At 38.2% G+C, this 7,292-nt stretch overlaps 1 pseudogene; it reads right to left on the bottom strand.

Moving 5' to 3' along the window:
- Positions 1-439: 439 nt before the first annotated feature.
- On the bottom strand, positions 440-6,188 carry LOC106942933 (solute carrier family 12 member 9-like; annotated as a pseudogene).
- Between the last annotated feature and the right edge of the window lie 1,104 nt (positions 6,189-7,292).

The raw sequence follows: 7,292 nt of genomic DNA, 5'->3' as shown, positions 1-7,292 counted from the left end.
CACACCAAAATGGAGTTTATTCATTGTAGTACTTTCAAGATAAAAAAAAACAACAAGATATTTCACTGTGACATACATTCATACATGAGATTGAACATGTCCAAGAGTTTAAAAAAAAAAAAAATTATTGTTGTGCAACAACAAATTACCGTTTTCCATTTCTGGGAGCCATGTTGGATGCTGAACTCCTTCCTGAGTTTCCCTGCTCTAATTTCAAATGAAGAATTCAACAGCCAAATACAAACATACATTTGGCCATTTTTTAATAATTTTTTTTTTTTAACCCAGTGAAAGTTGATTATTTATAACTAAGGTATTCCTCCTACATGAGGTAACGGGATAATTTTAACTCAAGTCTTTTGTAAAGGAGAAAAAATAAATTGTCTTTGATATATGTGCTTTATTTTTATAAAAACTGCTCAACATGGTAATTTTTCCAAAAACTATTTATTGAATATTCATTTTAATATTTCACAAGTACAAAAAAAGCACCGTCCTTGCTCCTTTTGTTCTGAAAACCAGTTTATATTTTCATATTGACCCAATTAAGCTGGCATTGATTTGTCATTTTAGACCAAGTGATGCACCAAAAAAAAAAAAAAAAAAATCGTTTCAAAGTTGAACCAGCATGATAAATTAATAAATGGGAGACTAGATTAACCGTTTTTTCAAATGAGTATCTTATTTGACTGTGCATGTTTGATATCCAAGGGATACGGATGAAATTTTAGAGGTCTGTGGTGATAACAGGAGTGATTCCATGGATGAGCAAAGCTGGGCCGAGGTTCCTACTCAACAAGTCCATTTGATGAAGATGGGCACACTAACGACTTGTGTCGGCTGGTGGGTGGGGCAGATACAGGAAACGTACAGCCGGCTTAGAAGAACCATGCTGACAAATCAGATTGTTCACTGCACCAACGTATTCATCTGTCAAATTATACGTATTAGTAGGGAACATTTGGGTACCATCTTGATCCTCACCTTCTTGTCTTGACCTCACTTTTCTGTGAACAGCCTTCCCCTCCTGCCCTCGCTCCTTGTCTCTGCATCGCTACCACCTGGTCCCAAGCCACTGTATGGACCTGAGCTGACAGCCTAAGTTCCTTGAGCCTAGTCTCCTCATCTTCTGGCAGCGTACAGCCTGCCTCCACACATAGGAAGAGGCGAAGTTTTGCCCGTTTCCAGGCCCGCGTTTCATGAAGGACGCAGGCCAGCTGTATCAGGAACAGGGAGTAGATGTTTACATAACTGTGACTGTCTGGATGAAGAAGGTTCAGAGGCCACAAGTCAACAAATGGTCCGACTGAGCTTTGGGGGCCCAAGACATCCTCCCGACAGAACTGGTTGAAGTAACGAGCCAGAGCCACATTCTTTCCCATTTTAACAGCATCCGCAATAATAGGCACATTTGCCTCTTCCTGAAGATGTTTAGGTTATTCAGGTCTCTGTACATTTGGGAAGAAAATGGGGTTCTCAGCTCAGAGTCTGCTGCTGAATCGGAGTCTGCAGCTGAATCAGAGCTTATTGATGGGAGAATATGACTGGCGAGGCCATCTTCAGGTGTGCGGTCATCATAAAAACCCAGCACAAGAGTGTTTGGTCTCATCCCACCTAAAGCCAGCAGATGTGTTAGCCCAATACTCAACAAATGTCAAAGACTTTAAAAATAGAGTGGCTTGATCCTACCAAAGCCTGAGATGAAGAGCAGATTTTGAACTCCATGCCGAACCGAGTCAGCCGGAGTTGGGTTCACAAACGCCTTGATTTCTAAATGATCCACCAAAGACGGCCAGGAATCATAACAGCTCTGCGGGGGATCGGTTGGCAAACCATCTGCACAATTACAAAAGACACAAATGATGGAAGCATAATGACAGACCTTTAATTACCGGCAAGATATGCGTGTGTTCAATCTGCGTTAGAAGTTACTCTAAATGACACAATCATGTTTTGATTGTGGTGGTTGGAGTACCAAAAAATTGGATGTGGTACAGTTTGCATCATTGCAGTGGCATAACAAATGAGGTATACAAGAATATAATTTTATAAAACGATTGTAGTTTTCTAGTCTCAGCAGGAAAAGATACCATGGTTACGCAATTATATCTAGGAACAGAAAGACCCAAAGATGATTTGGTACCCGTCTCAAACTGATCCGTTTTTCATGCCGACATTGTTAATCACATGGAATTATTGATATTGGCACCCAGCATTTTATTGATGAAAGCACCAACTTGGCTAATGTAGCTTATAGAAGCAAGTAATTTGAGAAAGTCTATATTTTTCTATCCTAAACAGATAATGAATTGCAGAAGTCACTCCAAACCCAAGCCATACTTTTGTGAATTTAGATGTATACCAACTCATTAATGCCAAATCTGCTGAAGTAATCTTCTAAACAAGACACCTGAAAGTCAGTTTTACTTGACCATAATTACCACTGGTATGTAGTAAAACAATATTACTGCAAGTGTGAAGTATCCAAGTGCTGTAGCTTTTTGATAAACGCTTACCAAGCAGTCCAAGCTCCACATGTCCCAGGACATACAAGCCGCTTTTCTTCAGGTCGTTTAAAGTCACAAGGCTCGTACAGGTGCGAGGGTTTGCGACCATCAACACCTGTGGCCTCCAGAACTTCATATGGTCCTTCCGCACATCCAGAAGCAACAAGTACTTGCGAACCTAAAAAAAAACAAAAAACATTTACCTTAATTTTTACATTAACTTGGTCTTGAAAAATGATCTACACTCTGTGAACTTTCAAATTTTGTTAAGTTACAAAGCTCAATCTATTCTGTTAGGATTTTTTTTAATGACCATACAAGAAAAAGTAGCACCCAATTGTGAAGTGGAAGAAACGGGCTTTTAAAAAATTAGCACAGATATTTGAATGCAGCATGCCTTTGTGTTCACTCAAGACCACCAACTCCGCATGTCTACAGAGTTAAGTTTTTAACTAATTCTTTGGAAAACACTGTAGTTCAAACTAAGACGCAATGGAAAGTCATCTTGCTACAAATTCTCAATTAGCTTTACACCTAGACATTGACTAGGCCATTTTACCAGGTAAACACACTTTGACCAAAGTCAATCCTTTATGGTTAGCATGATAGTTCTGCTTGAAAGTGAACTTTCACCTCAGTCAATTATTTTAAAAGCCCTAGCAGGTTTTCAGACATTAACCAATTTCCCCATCAAAATTGATCTGTTTTTTTTAAATGAGAGGAGCATCTCAGCATGATGCTACCAACAATGTTTCACCATGGGTATGGTGTCCTCAGTGAGGTACAGTGTTGGCATTATGCCACAGTTTTGCCCACAGCCCAAAAAGTCTAAAATTTGGTCGCATCTGACCAGTGAATGCTTGTAGTATCCCCTCATAACAAAAAGGACCACTTCTTCATTACACAATTATACTGAACTTTGTGTTAGAGCATAAAATCCAAGTAAAATACATAGAAACTTATGGTTTAATGCATTACTAACGTATAGTAGGAGCCATTGACAGATACCTGATGGAAGATGAGAGCTTGACTGATGTAGCCCCAGTTGCTGATGGGCCCCAGAGAGTGTATGAGCACCCAGAGGAGCAGCATAAATCCTATGCTGATAAAAGTATGAATGGAGCTAATAACATCATAACCAGGCAGCCAAAGAGGCCCAGAGTGCAGGTGTGCCATGTGAAACAACGGAAAGATTGTCTAAAAAAAAAAAACAAAAAAAAAAACACTTGATACACTGTTCAGGCAGGTAAATCTCAAAACGGATAAATTCCTACAGCCTCCCAGTGCCAGTACCTGAAATTTGGTGCAGATGCCCATTCAAGTGCCAATCAGGCCAGATTTACAGAAGCGTACACCAACAAGATCAGGATGGAGACAATGCCAGCTATGGTGTTCAATTTGTCAGCAAATAGCACCATCTAGTGGAGTGAACACACAACTTCAGTTTATGCAATATCTTCAGAATTGCCGGAAAATATAACTATAGTATGACAGCTTAATATTAAGACATTTGCTTAAATGAAACTGAAGATGATGCAAGCATTTAGTTTTCTCTTGGAGTGGTTAGATAAGATTAGCCATTTCAGATCTGAAATAATGTTTCATGTTTACTTCAAGATAGCCACTACCAAACTACCCAATCTGTTGTTTCAATCATCCAATACAAACTTTTACCCGATGCTCTGAAACATTTCCAGCCTCTTATAGTTAAACTTTTTGAAGTACTTCATAAGAGTACATAAGTTATTTCATCACAACAAGACAATTGCCAATACTACTCATCATATTTGAACTGCCTTGTTGCTGATAAAGTGCTATATAAACAAAACATATTCTTCTACTTATCCAATTCACTGAACTCGGGTATTCAAATTACCTGAAAGGTAAAGGAATTAGACCGGAGGATACTTACTTATACTCATCTACCAACCCTGAATAGGAGTAACTAGTTTATTTACTTTGGATCAACATTAATTTTTTCTTCTTTTGCTCCATTTTGGTTTGTTATTTTGTTTGCATTTCCTTTTAATTCCTGTACAGCACTTTGTATTGCCTTGTTGCTGAAAATGTGCTTTATAAATAAAATTACCTTTATGTCGATTGCCATGTGTGTATATATATAATCCTGCACAAAGCCATGCAGACTCCTCCTATAAATATTTATAAAAGAAGGAGTCACTTTCTGAAACTGAATTCTAATGTGGTGTTGAGACATGATGCACAAATCCAGTCCGTTTAGAAATGTCCTTGCTACCAAATATTCTACAGCCAAGTGTTATAACAAAATGGAGGCAAATGGGAATGACGGCAACTCGGTCATGTAGTGACAGGCCAACACAATCACAGAGTGGGGTCTGTGATATGCATTTTTTTAAAGGTTAGAAATCCCTGTTGTCCCTCAACAGATGGCAAGGGCCATGAAAACAGTTAAGAGGCCCTACCATCTGCCACAAACACACAAAAAGTAGGGTCATATGAGGGGTGGCCAATTCTTTAAAAACTTGTGTACTCCATGTTATAGGTGTAGGAGACAATTCACACAATTCTCATCAATAATCAAAAATGTTCCCTTAAAGTAGAGATGTCCACCTCTTTGTTAGGAACAATATGGATTGGCAAGTTGGATCCATTCTTAAACCATTACCCCATAAGCTAAAGATTTACCTGTACAAGAAACCAGGAGATCAGTACAGAAACCCAGGGGTTTCCACTGCGAGATGTTATCCTCGCCAGCGCCAAGACGCCACCTGTACAAATGTGGAACATTAGGAAAATCTCTCATATTGCTCATCATCTAAAAAATCACAAACAACTGAGTCATCGTGCACTCGTGAAGCTGAACAAACAATGGAAAAGGTTTTTTCCTTCTAAGTGAACAGAGCAAGCCATCTGTTGACAAACGATTCCTTCCTCATTAAAATGCCTGCACCATGAAAAATCAGTAACAAGTGACATTTTGTCACAATAAGGAGCAATGCCAATTTTAAACAGATGGATGAATATTAAAATGCTTAGACAAGCACACACGAGAAGCTTAATTAGATAAACTAAATGATCAGAGCAGAATCAGCCTGCTTTAATCACCTCATTTTATCTACATGAGCTCAGTTTATTCATTCATTTCTACCACTTGCGGATTATTTTAATACACGTATACAGTAAATAAATCAGGACATAACATCTTACTTGTTAAGATGTTATATCCTGTGTATAATAAGACTCTTTAAAGGTCCAAAAATGTGGTTGATAAACTCTGCGAACAGCAGAACACGTTTCATATTCTCACCCAGCAAGTTATCTTTGGCCAGAGCATACAGGATCCTGGAAGCTCCTATTAGGTTACTCATTGCAGCAGACATGGCGGAGGAGTAGATACCAACTGTCACCATGGGAGACCATACATTGATGTCCTCCAGAAAACTGTAGTCTCTCTGGAGAAGGTAGCTACACACAATCCAAAAAAAATATAAGCAGTAACATTTTTGGTTGATCTTATTCGACTATAATTAACCAAAACAATGTATTTTTTGCAAGTTATTCCATTTTTAGGAATATTCTGCAGCTTTGTGTGTAAATTTTCTCTAACCGTTCACAGGATGCTGCAGTCAGCAGATTGTATGCAATGAAGGTTGTAAGAACAGCTGCAAGTGTTCCTCTTGGCATGGAGTAGCTGGGTTGTTTTTAGATCACCTAATAACACACAGCAAAGGCTTTCTAGAAAGTAAACAAGTTCACCACCATTTTGCAATAGTTTGGTTTTCACAAAATTGGCATACATCTTAAAAACCCTTTATTGTCTGGACTAAAACTGTATAAAGAATGTTTCATGCGTACATTTATAAAGGTATGCATTTTATGCACACAAACGTACTGTGCAGGATTTTTTGGTCTCATTGCTTTACATTTCATTTGCAAGGAGCACATTTTTAAGGTTAATATTGACATAAAAGTTGTTCCATAGAATGCCTCTCTTTACCCCCCAAAAAAGTGCATTTGAATTTTTTCCCCGTCCCGCATAATTTTCACTTGCATTTCTTTATTGTAGCCATTTTGTTTTGATATTTTTAAGAAGCATCTTCCTGCTCATCTACCATGTTAAAAATGGCAACAACAAATTTATTTTATGAATTGTTTAGACATTAAAATTACCCATCAACTTCTGAAATGTGATCTGGAATTTCATTGGGGCACAACACATGTATCCTGGGACAAATGCAACAGGAGCAGTGTTAAGATAATTGTCAAAATGGGAGATGGGTGTTAAATTAAATACTTCATTTGGGACTGCGAGTGTCTCCTTAATTTCCACCTCCTTTCATGAGGAAATAAGCTCCCATTTCACTGATTAATAGACACCAATCAAAGAACCACAGGTAATTATTATCTAAATACTGAGCCTGAAGGACATTGAAAATCCTCAGCTGTGTGGATTAGATCTTCAGCTTTCAAGTCTAATCAGTGAGAACATTTTGAGTGGACCAAGAAGTTCTGGATAAATGTATAAATGAGTGTTTAACTAAAACTGCCTGACAAAAAAAAATTACAGTAGCTTCATTTTTCAGCTAAAGTGTCAAAAACAATTCAAAAGAAAATAAAGCTTTGTCATAAAAGTGGCATCCAATTCCTGCACTGGAGCCACTTTATATTTTTTAAAACATGAAATCCGGCCGCTGTGAAAGACTATTTTTTGAGAGGAGGCGTCTGGTCTTTTAAATAGCACATTACCCGACATGTTGGAGCCTGCTATGATTCCAGTGAAGCCATTGAACAAGACTGCAAACACAT

This window comes from Poecilia latipinna, unplaced genomic scaffold, assembly GCF_001443285.1.
Source record: "Poecilia latipinna isolate Pla-1442-1.1 unplaced genomic scaffold, P_latipinna-1.0 Scaffold4695, whole genome shotgun sequence".
In the NCBI taxonomy this organism is placed as follows: Eukaryota; Metazoa; Chordata; class Actinopteri; order Cyprinodontiformes; family Poeciliidae; genus Poecilia; species Poecilia latipinna.
The sequence above is the reverse complement of the archived record's forward strand: the minus strand, read 5'-3'. Positions and strand labels throughout refer to the sequence as shown.